The 15,810-nt window shown below is 34.0% G+C and overlaps 1 protein-coding gene across 2 annotated transcripts in view; it reads right to left on the bottom strand.

The window, feature by feature from the left end:
• LOC130900374 (beta-arrestin-1) overlaps positions 1–15,457 on the bottom strand; it is a 29,525-nt gene extending 14,068 nt beyond the window's left edge. Inside the window, exon 1 of one of the 2 annotated variants that reach the window (XM_057810927.1) lies at positions 15,271–15,457. The gene's annotated coding sequence lies outside the window, so the exon portion shown is untranslated. Of the gene's footprint in view, positions 1–12,087; positions 12,241–15,270 lie in introns of those variants that run through there. The other variant, XM_057810926.1, reaches the window with a different exon arrangement.
• Between the last annotated feature and the right edge of the window lie 353 nt (positions 15,458–15,810).

Here is a 15,810-nt window from a genome sequence, read left to right as displayed (position 1 = left end):
AAACAGGAAGTCTTTAATCGTGAATAAACTACTAAAAATTGTCATTATAGACTCCCTGTGCCCATCTCTGTACTTTACAAACATAGTCGAATATATCGTACAGACTATAAATCAGTCAAAAACAAATTAAAAGGCAACAATCGAACATGTGCTTGTCGAGTATATTGATCCGTGGCGTACTCGTAATAATTGCAATAAAAATTTGCTAAATTTAGCAACCGGCGTTATCGGCAAACGTTTTAAAGTATAAACAGATCTTGAAAAAAAAACAGATGCTCCAATAAAGAATCACATGTAATAATTTATTTTTTCTAAGTCCGTCCGAATTTTTTTTCATTCATTTGCATTTATAAAGAATGTAATTTCTGAATCGGTCAAAAAGCGTGTGATTCCGGTGGTGATATAATTCAATTCAAGAAGGGTGGAAATCCAACACGGTTGCGGAGGGTTACGTAGACGATTTAATAAAAAACAAAATGGATTCCACAGGAAACAACTAGTTCAACTTGAAGCAACATTGTAAATGTTCACGATCCTACCAACAATCCAATAAGTACTAATATAACTTTAGAAGATGTTATTTCTTTAAAATCGTTAAATGTTGCCGATTCAAGTACCAATAGTAATTAGTAATCAAATTAATAATGCTCACAGTTGTACTACTATTACAAAATAAAAATTGATAAAAGTTTTGTCTCATTTTTTTAAGTCTACGGACTTAGAAAAAATTTTGTATGAAACTCGTGAGTAAAATAACTCTTTTTTTCACTCGTAGGAATTGCTCTACTCATAAAAAAGTATCTATTTACTTTTAGTCTAGTCAATAGAGGCTTCAATAAAGGCGAAATTTTGCACACTCATATATTTTTATATTTTTTGGCGAGGAATTCAATTCTGAGCTACGTGCTTCGATATATCTTGTCATTTTATGTCAAAATCACAAACTTATTACATATTTATGATTATGCCATTCGAAATCTTGAGGAATTTATTAATTTTTTTGCCCTATACAAAATTTTCGCTCCATCGACCGTTCTCAAAATATCGTGTGACTAACTAAGAAAAACATATTATTTTACCAAAAATCGATTTTATTCATCAATGTAATCTCAAACAATATATACTTTCACTTACAGTTTCAACAATTGCTTACCGGTGAGCATAGTGAGAATAGCACTGGGGACCAGATCTGGTCTATACGGTGGATGAGGAAGAAATTCGTTCAATTTAACCAACGTTGCCATCGACATGTGAATCGGAGCATTGTCTTCGTGAAATAGTGAGGCCGTTTTTTCTTGATTTTTGCATTCAAACGATCCAACAACTCTATATAGTATTCGCCATTGATTGTCCCTCCTTTTGGAGATATTCGATTAACAATATTATATGCGCATCGCAAAATACCGAAGTCATAACCTTCCTAGCTGACTGTTGAGCCTTTGGATGCATCGAACGTGGTTCACCGACTGCAGTCCACTCAGATCATGATCGTTTTAATTCCGGAATGAAGTGATGGATCAATATTACATCCATTGTCACATATAGAAGCAAAAACTTGATTTATTACGTGTAAATATGGCCAAATACAGTTTTGATTCATCAACACGTTGTTGTTTTTGATCGACTGTCAGTAAACGCAGCACCCACTTTGAGAAAAGATTTTTCATTTTTCACGGCCTCGAATATCTCACGAAATTTCAATTTACGATTAGATGTAACCACCTCAATTAGACAATTGACGTTCACCATCATCGGTGTCTATACGATCACGTTTAACTTCATGTCATTGAATTTTACACACAGTCTTTTGAAAGTTGGTACTTCATAAACGTCATAAGAATTTGTTTGTGTGATAATTGCACGAATCGCTCCAATTTTTGGTTGATGCAGTTAACAAAATAAGAAGCAATGAATTGAATACGCGCTTATTTGCACAATTGTGCGATGAAAATTATGAAGACTTCCTGTTACATACGCTGGTTGTCGAAAGGTGCATGTTTGTCAGGATTTGATTTATTTAAGTTTTAGAGTTTCTGGAAAGTGATTTCGAAGAAAACCTGATCAACTCTAAAACATACATTGTGTGTTTGACGTATTTGTTCGAAAACTCAATGAAAACAGTGTATAATTTCAGCTTTTTTTGGTAAATTGAGGTTTATAAAGGAAAATATTGGTCGGCGCGAGTTTTCACAGATTTCAAACTTGTCGCAGGTAGAAAGCCTCGATGAAGATATTTAGAAATACTTTCAACATTTGACTGTCCTGCAAGACGATTTTAAAATCAGATATTTTGTCGATGGAAATACCACCAAGGATTGGGGAATTGTGCAAAAGCTTCTGATCGCGTTTCTCTCGTCATATCTTGACGAAAAAAGTTTTAGTACCGTTACAAAGTTATTAAGAAAAAAAGGAGCAGATGGAATATCACAGAACAAGGAGATTTGAGATTATTCCTCACAAAACTCAAGCCAAATATTGATAATTTGCTGTCAATCGATCAAGCAATAAATTATAACAAAAATATCTAACACGTACCACTTTTCAATATTTTTCAATTATTTTTTTAATAAATATTAAATATTTCACCAATGAATAACTTAAACCTTACGTGTTATAATTATTTTTTTCATATTTTCGTATTTGTATATTCATTCTTGTGTTACTAAAAAAATGTTTTTGTCGACCAGTGTACTAACTTATATATTTGAATAAATATAATATGCTTCTAAATGTCCTTGATATTGTAAGACTTATGTCTTAAGACTTAAATAAAAGTTGAAACGTCTTCTTCTGAAAAATTATTTACAAAAACTAATTTTAAAACAGAACAGACCTAAAATCAATTAGAAACAAACATATCAAACGGTCTAAGAAATAAGAAATTAAAGAAAATATAATATATCGGGTGTTTTAAAACGTACGCATGCGAAAAGCGAAAAAAAATCACCAAACAATCACATGTCTATAACGAAAAATTCATAAATGCGGCAGCAGCTAAATACTTTTATGGTTCTCTCGACCGCTCGATAGGGAGGAACTTAAACGTTCCACAAGCTTTGATTGGCTTAAAACTTAATTTTAATTTTGGATTAATCTATGCGTTATAGACATGTGATTGTTTGGTGTGTTTGGTGATTTTTAATAGATTGTCGATTGGGCAGTTTCTAAATAAATGTAAAGTTGGACGGAGTAACTTTTTTGATATCCACTCACAACACAATCAATTAAAATTTAATTGGAAACAATTAACTCGACCACAACGCAAATTTCTATAGATAGATTTAACTTTTTTTGAAAATTTGTACTTGTAGCAGAATTTTGAAAGTGATCTGTGACACAAAAAAATTTGGGAACCAATGATTTAAGTAGTAGTGGTTTGATACGAAAGATAAACTGACTATATAGTGAGTGCCGATAATATTGCACGATTAATGAAGAGTTAGTTGAATTGGAATTGTCGTGTGGGCACGTAAATGGAATAAATTTTCCGACTTATGGACCCCGTATCGGTCACATCCATATAATTCAATTCATATTCAAAATGAGAATTAAAAACATATGGAACACCCATTATTTAAAATCAAAACGTATATAAGATAAACTTAAAACAGTAACTAGTGACGTCAACGGGATTTCCTTGATAATAATTTAAGGAAATCAAATTGTAAAACTAATTCTCAAGGTGGTATGTATATCCAATTTCAAGTTTTTTCTTATCACAACGTGAATATAATCGGAATCAACTACCTACAACTTTTAAATTATCTTGTAATTTTTCGAGAAAGTCCTTTCGCCATCAATAAAAAAAATATTATTTATTTAGATTGTAATGGAGATAAATAGTTTCGTAAGCAAAACAATCGACTCAAGTGAACACCACAACGCGAGGAGTAGCTGAACAGTCAAAAGAAGACTTAAAACAGCGAACTTTGAGCCAAAAAATCAGCACTGGCATGACAACCTTTCAAATAAATCAAGATCGTACGGTTTGTCGTCCTCACTTTTCGGCTGGCTCAGTATTTATCTCAAAGACCGTTCCATCCAGAAAGGTTTGAAGTCAACCCTGGTGTTCCCCAATGATGCATCTTATCACCGACTTTCTTCCTCCTGTACATCAATGATGAACCGTCCCAATAAACTCGGATACTACCTAAATCCGTAGGCACCAACAGATAACCACCTTCAATACCGATTGATTTAATGCAGTAAAGACCCAGGCTGCTATTTTTACAAAAAAGGCTGGTTACTGCAGCTCAGAATTTGGTTCTGTATGGACATAAAATATCACCATCATCGCAAATTCGCTTGTTGAATGTTGAGATTGGAAGCAATATGTCCTGGCATAGTCATTTGACCGATTTAGCCAAGGCAGCTTCACAAAAACTTCACGCAACATCTTCTAATATTCTACAAGGCTCTCAAGCAGATCCTTAACGTGGTAGATTCAATACAGAAGAGAGTAATTCGACTTATGGGCGACTCAAGAATTGACTAGAAGCTTACACAAATTAGGTAGCTACAGAAAGGTCGTCGATCTGACTATTTTTACCATCACTCTTGCGAGTTGTCAAATATAATCCCACCTAAAGCAGTATTTATAAGACATACTCGATAGGCAGACGAGTTCGCTTAGAACGTCGATTTATCGGGACTCCTCGTTTTGAAAAAGTCCAACTACAACTTACAGAAGTTCAAAATTAATATCCACAGGCATCTCCACAAGGCAGGCACCACTCGAGTGTAGGAGGTGTTTTCATTTTATATAAAAAAACTTTGAGCCAAACAAGCCTGCTACTGATCTCGAAGAATTGAGGTTATAGCCCAAAGATCCTACTGTTTACATGAATATTGAGATTAATCACATATGGGCCTGTGGACTGGGGGACTAGAAATTGTTATAAATACGCTTTTCCGCAAGTGAAACTTCAAGGTTTAAGGGTTTAAATGTCAAACACTTAACATGTTTTGGTCACCAAGGCACGTCTTTTCCGAACACTACAACCTACAGAAGTTCAAGATTAATATCCACAGGCATCTTCACACGGCAGGCACAACTCGAGTGTGGGAGGTGTTTTCATTTTACATAAAAAAACTTTGAGTCAAACAGGCCAGCTATTGATCCCGAAGAATTGAGGATATTACCCAAAGATCCTACTGTTTACATGAATATTAAGATTAATCACATATGGGCCTGTGGACTGGGAGACTAGAGCTGGTTCTAAATACGGTTTTCCGCAAGTGAAACTGCAAGATTTAAGGCTTCAAATGTCAAACACTTAACATGTTTTGGTCATCAAGGCACGTCTTTTCCGAACACTACAACCTACAGAAGTTCAAGATTAATATCCACAGGCATCTTCACACGGCAGGCACCACTCGAGTGAAGGAGGTATTTTCGCTTTACATAAAAAAACTTTGAGCCAAACAAGCCTGCTACTGATCTCGAAGAATTGAGGTTATAGCCCAAAGATCCTACTGTTTACATGAATATTGAGATTAATCACATATGGACCTGTGGACTGGGAGATTAGAGCTGGTTCTAAATAAGGTTTTCCGCAAGTGAAACTTCAAGGTTTAAGGCTTCAAATGTCAAACACTTAACGTATTTTGGTTACCAAGGCACGTCTTTTCCGAACACTACAACCTACATAAGTTCAAGATTAATATCCACAGGCCTCTCCACACGGCAGACACCACTCGAGTGTAGGAGGTGTTTTCTTCTTACATAAAAAACTTTGAGTCAAACAGGCTAGCTACTGATCCCCAAGAATTGAGGTGTTATAGCCCAAAGATCCTACTGTTTACATGAGATTAAGCAAATATGGGCCTGTGGACTGGGGGACTAGAGCTGGTTCTAAATACGGTTTTCCGCAAGTGAAACTTCAAGGTTTAAGGGTTTAAATGTCAAAATTTCGAAGTGTAATTCTTGAATTTTGGTCATGGCGATCATCGAAGTGTGAGAAAGTGCGTCGTCTTGATGAGAAAACACTATCTTAACGTGTTTTGGTCAAAAAATTTTTTGGACAGGGAAAAAACTTCACCCAAGACAATCGCGTGTGCACAGCGCCCGAAAGACATTTTTAAAATTTCATTTTGGCCCGCGCTTAAAAGTTACCCACCCTTGGTATGATGGTTATTATTCATTCGCTTGCTGCTCGTGGTATATATATTGATTCTTCAATATATATACCGGATATAAAAAAATATATAGTGCAAGACGAAACGTCTATCCACGTTAAACCTATTAATAAGTAATTCGAGTTTAGGCTGGACGGTAGCGGCCCCCTACAAGTCTTAAATTGTTTTAACAGTGAAGCTAATCTTCAATGTCGATTCTACGCACGCGATCGCTCAAGGAAGGGCAATGGTGACGTAAATTTTAGGAAGGGCAACAATGATGGCGTATTCAGAAATTGATTACAATATAAATAATATAGCAGAAAGTTCCCTTCTCTTTGAGGTTTTTGTAGTGGTTGATCTAATCATTTACTATTTTCGAGGCCGTAATATTATTCAACGCACTCACTAATAATTTTCCGAATTTTCCGCGACTAGGCTTGTTTAAATTCCTATTCCTTGAATCTATGTTTTTTAAATAACAACAAAACTTGCTCAAATCATAAAATGACCTAATAGGATTATCTAGGATTAATAATTTACCAGATACAGATGATTTTCAAGCATATAAAAAACTTCTAATAAATAAATAAACTGATTATAGTCTATTTTCATGCGCGAGAGAGTAATAAAACCTATTTACTAAACCAAAACTTGTACGGTCATTTTAAGTATTATTACAGAATAATGTGAAATTTCCTAAAATTTTTATAAATGCACCTTTTTGGGTTGGGGGAAATCTTCATGAAGACCTAGGGAGGTTGTCCCTAGTTGTGGATTTATCCTGAGATATTACGTTCCCTTCTGGATAAGCCTGAACGATCTTTCCGTCTCTTTGAGGCTACCGTCTGAGGGCCTACAGTTAAAAACTTCCACCTCTGACCGTTTTTAACCCATGGTTTGTGGCTGTTTGCGTTATTTATGTATTTATTACTATTTTTTATATATATTGTTGTCTATAACTTAATACCGTGCGGTTTTTTTCAAAATTTGAAAGTTTATTTAAGAAAAACATGTGCAATAGTATTATTCAAAGTATTGCCCATCTGAAGCTATGACCTTTTCTCATCTTTCTGGCAATTTGTGGATCCCATCCCAAAAAACTTGGCAGCCAAGAATGAATCAAGCCAATTTTTGATTTCTTGCTCTGATGTGAACCGCATTCCAGTGAGAGCGTTCTGCATCGACCGGAACAAATGGTAGTCAGAAGAGGCAAGGTCTGGGCTATAAGGCGGGTGAGGTGAAACTTTCCATCCACTGTTATCCAAATAGTTCTTAATAGGAACGTGGGGCCGAGCGTTGATAGAAAATAATTGGCTCGTGTCTGGTCGCATATTCCAGTCGTTTTTCGGCTACTGCTCTCTTCAAACGTTGATGGTTTCACACGGATTGAGCAGCTCATAATACCGCACACCCTTCTAATCCCACCAAATAAAGAGCATTACCTTCGCGCCATGGATATTCGGCTTTGCCGTTAAATTGGCTAGTTAGCCGGATTTCACATATGATTTTTTGAGCTTGTGGTTGTCGTAATGTATCCAGTTTTCATCACCAGTAACAATCCGATGCAAAAATGACTTCCTTCTATGGCGTTCCAGCATCATTTCGGAAATACAAAACGAGTTAATGTGGAACCCAATATTCTTGCTTTTGAATATATCCAGCTGCTTTTAAACGTTTTGAAATGACTACTTGAGTGACACCGAAAAATTCTGCGATCTCTTCTTGTCTTCATAGAGTAATACTTCCAGTTCTTCATCTTCAAACTTTTTTGGCTGCCCAGGACGTTCATCGTCTTCCAAGCCAAAATCGGCACTTTTAAATGGTGCAAACCATTTTTGCAACGTTCGCTCAGCTAAAGCATGTTCACCATAAACTTCCACGAAAATACGATGACTTTCGGCAGTATTTTTCTTCATATTAAAGTAATGAAGAAGAACTCTCCGCAAAAACACTTTTTCGGGAACAAAGTTCGACATATTTGAGTGAAAAAATATTATTGTTGTTAACGTACAATAACAGTAGCTATCTAACGCAGGAATCAAGTTATTTTTTCCCAATTACTCTGTTCTCGTTCATTTTCTCTTCTCATCAATATCCTTGCCTCACATAATTTCTACAATTTCTACAATCGAATACATATGCGTCCTTACAACTGGCTCAATCATCAATCCATTTAACAGTACACTGAGTCTTGCTCTTGCATTCTGAAACCTCATACATCGGAGCACGGTGTGTTTTGCATCTTTCGTATCCCCAATACTTACAGCTCTTGTTTTCTCTTTTGCCTGAACGTTTAAAAACTCCAAAACTCCCGTTGTTTGTGAGCAACTGGGTAATATAGCAGTTAGTCCTTCTGGATCCACAGTTTTCCCATAATCTAACGTCACCAATCAGTATTTTCGTCCTTGTCTCACTATGCCACATTCTCTGCCATTCATTCATCATTTCCATTCTTATTGTTTTTCGTACTTCAGGAAGGTGTCTTTCTCTGTTGTTCTTTCCTCGACCAACAGATGTATAGGAATAGCACCTGGGGCTTCCTACGTTCGGGAGGATTTTGTCCAGCATGGCGACCCTACTTGGGGCCTGCCTCAGACTCTCTTTTTCTTATTAGGTGAAAAAATAATAAAAGAGGTGATTCGTCTATGGTTTACGAATGCTTCATCATTTTATTACTTTCTTATTCATAAAAGTAGACTATGAAGCTCCGCAATACTATAAGCATAGATTGAAAATATTTGGAATACAAAATGTTGAAAAATATTGATTAATATGGCAAAACAATAAAACAACCCCTATACAATCAAAGGACACGGCTACACTGGTTTGTCTACAGACACGGTAGACATCGCATTCGAATAGGCTTCAGGCTGAAATCTGATAATGTTAAACTTTGGCGCATACGTACTTTTTCATCATCATCATCATTCTTAATGACAAAAATATCATTTTTAATTATTGTTAAATAAAATTTTATACTCAATTTTGTTCTTAAATCAAATGACATTTTGTAATTACTGATTAGAATTCTACACAATAAATATATCAACATCCTAGATAAGCATTCAATGGTTTTTAACTGATGAAAAACAGGAAACAGGAAACAAAAATGTTTTTTTGATACTAATTTTGCCGTAGAATTTAAACAATATTTTTTATCTTATCACAATAAATCAATTGGAAAATTCGGATCAATGTAACTGATTAAAACTTTACCTACATATACTGACAAAAAATTTGATTCGGAAATAGCACAATTTATATGACCCAGGAGGTAAACCCCAATACAACATCATACCTCAAAAACGAAGAAAATGTAAAAGTTATCCAGAAATCCGTGTCACGTGCAGTGATTTTCAAGTAGTTATCTGCTTTGAACAGTCGAAATATGTTGCTGAACGTTGAAATCAGCATTTACTGTAGTAATCATACTTCAGAAGTGGCAAATAAAATTACGTGAAGTAGATATTTCAACCGAACAAGCTAACTGCTTAATGCTAATAAAAATCTCAATCTATGAATATAAGGAGCAAAACGAGTGAAGAAGAACTTAGAGCTCAAAGGGCTTTATTGGATGGGGAATGGATAAAATATTTGGGTGAAAAGATCCTTATTAAGCTGAGATGGAACGAAAAGGAAAAAAGGGGGTCGTCGAAAAAAATGGATAGAAGCATGCAGAAAAGTTCTAGGAATAGAGAACTGGCGTGAGGCACCCAAAAATGAATTACGGAAAGTAGTATAACGACTCCAATGCTTGGAAACTCGTTTAGCTTCTACTCTCTTTCGAAAATCCTTCTAAGTACCTTTCTCCACGAAAAAAGTAGATAGAGGCATGTAGAAAAGATCTAGGAATAGAGAACTGGCGTGAGGCACCCAAAAATGAATTACGGAAAGTAGTATAACGACTCCAATGCTTGGAAACTCGTTTAGCTTCTACTCTCTTTCGAAAATCCTTCTAAGTACCTTTCTCCACGAAAAAAGTAGATAGAAGCATGTAGAAAAGATCTAGGAATAGAGAACTGTCGTGAGGTACCCAAAAATGAATTACGGAAAGTAGTATAACGACTCCAAGTCTTGGGAACTCGTTGAGCTACTACTCTCTTCCGAAAATCCTTCTTAGTACCTTTCTCTCCCATAGGTTCATTTTATTTTCTTTTTTTTGTTAATGGTCCAATACCCAGTGCCATACAGCTCTGTATTTTGATATTAATAATCCTCCTGGGGCTCCAAACGTTTTGTTCCCACTCGATAGTCTTCTGTCGATTTCGCTGGTGTTATCTCCTTCGTTTGTCACTATCAATCCCAGATTTTCGAACTCCTGGACTTTATCAAATCACTTTCAATTCATCGAAGTTATTGAAATCCCTTCCCATCTCGATATATTTGGTCTTTTGTTTTCCTATACGTAGCCCATAGTCTTTTGCTTTCTTTCCAAAGATTCTAAACACTTTTTCTAGATTTTTTTTCGTATTACAGCATCTTCGTAGGCAAGGGTGTGTGTTTTATTGTTGTAAATCATCTTCTAGGTTCGTATGCCATCACTTCTCAGTAGTAATTTCTAGTAAAAGGTTGAAGAGCACTGTTGATAGTGGGATCCTTGCTTTGGACTTCGTTTTTTATCAAAATTTTCCGATTGGCTTCCTTCGTCAACTACTCAATTATCAGTGTTATTCAAATTTAATATTGTAGCATAGTTTCACCCTTTCAATTTTTTTTAACAAAAAATTTACAGTGTTTGAAGAAGAAAAAGTTTCAAACTTCATTCTATAAGGATGGATCATAGATAAGTAGTTAATACAATGAGAGTTCTAGAGCAGATGGATAATTTGTGGCCACATCCGGTGAAGGAGTGGTAAAGAGCGCGAACTACGACAAATATTTGATATAATAGTAAGTTTAGTTGTTCAAAAAATCGTTTTTCTATGATTTCACTTTTAAATAACAATTGTGTAAGTTCTTTTTATGAGGGTAGGAGTGAAATAGCAACTTTTGTACAAGAGTTGCTACTTAAGTTTTAATATATGGCAACACTGATATGAATATGTCAAATCTGATGTATGTTGTCATGATTTGTTTAAAGATACTTGAAACGTTTATCTTGGTCAAAAAAATGGAATTAAATCACAAAAACTCGAGCTGATTTTCCGAATTCAATCGAGGTCGCACTTGGATACAGGATGAATTTCGAAACGGTCATCCAAAATCGGCTGTTGTGCCAGAAACCATCGATGTTGTGCATAAACTGATATTGCAAGATCGTCATGTGACATACCGTAAGATTGAGGCATACTTGGGCATTAGCTCCACTAGCATACAATCAATTTTGCATGAACATTTGTCGAAAAAAAGCTCGTGTCGATTGGTGCAAAGAAATTCAGCGATGTTTCAAAAAATGGTGACAGGCGACGAATCATGGATCTATGCATATGAACCTAAACTAAACAGCAATCGACGATATGGGTCTTTCAAGTCGAGCCAAATTGAACTAAAGTTGTTTGCACACGAAGCACTTGGAAGCAAATGGTGGTTTTTTGGGAAAAACTGGAACTGTTGGCACCGTTCCATTAGAGGAACAAGGAACGGTCAGTTCTGAATGGCACATCAGCATTTGTTTACCAAAAGTGTTCGAATATATCAGGGAAACCAATCGCAGAAGACGAATTATTCTCCACCACGACAAGGCGAACTCTTTCACGTCAGTTCAAACAAAAACGTTTTCGAACAGTTAAATCATCTAATTGAGGTTGATCCATTCAAATCACATGTTGTGGAGGTACCCCAATCGGAATGCAAAGTGTATTGATCTCAATGGAGAATATTTCGAAAAAGAATAAAGCCATATCGAATTATTTTGTCTATCTCAAAAGTAGTGTCTAAGCAGTAACATTCGAATAAACTGTTTTTTGTATTATAAATTTAAAAATTTTTATATTTCTATTAATTCGAAATAATTTCAACAAAACATACCTTTTGGTTTCCATAACAGTCATATATTATAAAAATACACCAATTCCGTACAACAATAAACTGTCTACTTCACTGGGAAATGTAAACATTAAATAAACTTGTCAGTTTTAACATAAACCAAACACTCAACTACAGAAAATGCCCAATGATAAGAGTGCATTTTGTAACTTCCCTCTCCTTATTTAAATAGGCCGGTTTTTGATCATCAAATTATGAAAACAATAGTCGCATTTAACTGAGGAAACCGTTGTGCAACTGTTGTTAAACCCTAGCGGATTCGTTCGGTGACACATACGCCACAAACTCATCTTCAGCTTTGAATTTGAGCGACTGTCTTTTGTGATCAAACGTCAAGTTGTAATCTTACAAGAAAAATGATTGAATTCGTTTAGGGAGAGAAGAAAGTGCACAAAAATTGACACAGAGCAAGAAATTTGTCAAATTAACTGTGTCCTATGATCAAACTTTGAGTTGTAGCCTTCTTAGAAGAAAATGATTGAATTCTGTCAAGAGGATGAGGAAAATTAATTGGAGCTCTAAGGATTAATGTTTTGAATTATAATTTCCGTTTTTATATACATAAAAAAGTGAGTGACTGCTGAATAAACATCGTAATTTTAAAGAAAAAAATAACTAGACGACAACTGTCGTTAAGTTTAATAAAAATAATTTCGCTTCAATACACTGAACAACAAACAAGTAATATGTAAAGACAACTATGAAAAGAATGTGACACAAAAAAATAAAAAAGATACCAACATCACCAATAGTTTCAAGTGATAAATATAAATATCTACAAGTATGAAATTGACACACGTGTAATTTAAATATACAAACTAGTATGTTTAAAAATGATATAAGAGCAGTTTCATACCTTTCGGATGTTGATAAAGAAAACTACATTTGGTGTTTGGTAAAAATGAAGAAAGGAGAATTTTTTTAATAATCATTTCTTCTAATTTCAGGTATTTTATTTACGAAAATCACTTCAAAAGATCTAAAATCTTCAAGAAAACATATAAAAACATTTAAGGACTAAGCTAAAGAAGAAATTCGAATTTAATTAATTTTTAAACCGAATAACAATTAGAGAAAGCGAAGAAAAGTTACGTAAATATTATACAATAAATGATCCATCCCTTGAAACGGTTTGTAAATGGTTTTTTTGCTTTTAAAAATGAACATAGGAACCTCTGAAAGCTAATCTTTTGCTCTCATAATTAAAAACTAACTATAGATTTCAAAATATCAACGATTTGCGAACAGGCGCGCAACGAATTCGTCGCGAACACGCCGCGGACGTGTGGCAGATACGCAACTTTTCGAGGCGTGTTTGTAGCGGACAATATAGAAAAAAAATCAATGTAAATTATATCTTCAGCGTTACTGTTCTCGTCATAAATACTTGGTGATGAATTAATTGCTGCAATTAATTATTCCAGAGTGAGTCTGGTAAAATATCCTGGATAATTAGGAGCATAGCTATTAGACATATGTTTGTATTTTTTCCAAACTCCCACGACCTCCATTTTGGCATCCATGTTATAGTATAGATGAATTGATTTTAATTCTTTAACCAAGACAACGCAAAGATATATTCTGCTTTCTTTTTATGTCTTTATTCATCCCCTCGTCCATCCTTCACATTAACTTTTTAATCATTTTATCCATGCCTTTTTTTAATTGCAATCAGTTAATTCTCTGCTCACTGAAGTGAGGCCGGACGTACGTGTTGACTTTTGTACGCGACAGTACAAAATGGCGTCCACGCTGCTATTCGTACCGTCATGTTTAAAAAAACAATAAAAACATGAAAATTACTCCAATTATTCCGAATTCAGCCTGCAGTTCAAGATAATCATACATATTTGAAATTTTGTCAAACTTTTAAAGATTGCAGATTATAAACTGGAAATTTTGGACAATGTTAAGTTTCATCCGTTGATTATAAAATGTGTATAAAAAGTTTGGTTGCGTTGGTTCGTTTAGTGGATTGTATTTTACAATATGTCTGATGTCTCAACTGGAATTCTGATTAATTAATACTAGTTGAGGGTAAAAATTTAATATTCTTCGACTCCCCTTTCACAACAACAACCTTTTTGATCGGAATCATCATAAAAATTATCTTATAAAATGCAACAATTAAATTATACAAAATAAACCTAACAAAGTTATTTTTTTCAAAATATTTCACTTATTTCCATATTTGCATTTAAAGACATAAGTATACTAAGCATGGTTGATCAATATCTTCAAATTTACAAAAAAATCTAAGCTAAAATTTGATTCCTTGTTCCTTTTAAAGTATTTTTTTTTCTAAATTCAATGGTTGTTCTCAATATTCTACAATATACAATTATTTTGGATATTCCACATATGGATGCTAATGAGAAAAACCCAAATTAAAAAAGGATTTTAAATAAAAAAACTTCATAAAAGATATTTTGGCTAAAACATAAACTCTTCCTTGTCAAACATTACAAAGAGATTTCTGCATAATAAACTATTTGCTTGTTGATTGCAATCATGTATTGGACTTTAGTAAATAGTTTCATTTCATTGTTTCCAATATTTAAATTATAAATTCTCATCTTAATATTCGGATCACAGAATGTATACTTACTAATACTTTATAAAGCTCCTTCAAATATCATAAACGATTTTTTTCCTAAGACGTAGAACTTTTTCACTATTAAAATAGTAATTTCATAACATTACCTTATTTTAAATGAAAGGAAAATATGTGATACCAGACCATTAAAAAAGTCGTTGAAAAGTTGAAAGCGATTTATATTTTACGAGTATATGCAGGTAATTGAGATGAAAATCAATTACCTAATTTCATATTTTATAATAACGTTGTGACTAATTTACTTAAATACCCGGATATTGTATACAAATTGTACTACCCTTCAATAATTGACGGAATTTAACCTAAAAATGTTTATCGACTGGTCTACAGATATACCGCCTCACCTCATCAGATTAAACCACAAACACAAGACCGCTCCTAGATAATATTAGTACGTAAATTGAAGAAAGTATCACTGTATTAAATACAGTTTTCTTTATCATTGCCGGCAATACATTATTTATTCACAGTTTACGGCGCAATTCTTGGAATACAGATATAAATGAATGAGATGCTAATTTAAAGACGAGCAGTATGGATGTACTTACAAGAAGAAATTTTCTCCTAACCACTTATTGATATCATTGGACGTTTATAAATGCAAAATTTATCATAAGAATTACAACTTTTCACTAATAGCGCTGATTTTAATTCATTCTACTTATATGAAACGGTCGTGCAAAAATTACTCTACTCTTGACATATCAAACTGACATTATTGACACAATTGAGAATGACAAAAGGCATGTAATGAAGACCGTGACTAAAATACCGTTGTCGGTGTCTTAAAACTAATAACACAGAATTAACAATACGTCATTTCTTATTTCTAAAAAATAATAAATACTGAAAAATCAAAATTTTCAACAAGATTATTATATTTATTTTTTACTTAGTGTTTTATGAATCTGATTAATTCATCTTATCACCCTTTTAGCAGTCTCGTAAGCTATTATTGATATAATTACTTTTGACCTAACCCTTTCCTGTAAGAAAAAAAACATCGAAATAGATAATTGATTCAATTTCATAATGACTAAATTAATTAGTTTAGTTATATTTTTCATTAGTCATATATTATCTATCCG

The sequence above is a fragment of the Diorhabda carinulata genome, chromosome X (assembly GCF_026250575.1).
Source record: "Diorhabda carinulata isolate Delta chromosome X, icDioCari1.1, whole genome shotgun sequence".
Classification (NCBI taxonomy): domain Eukaryota; kingdom Metazoa; phylum Arthropoda; class Insecta; order Coleoptera; family Chrysomelidae; genus Diorhabda; species Diorhabda carinulata.
Note: the sequence above shows the minus strand (reverse complement) of the source record. Positions and strands in the feature narration are given on the sequence as shown.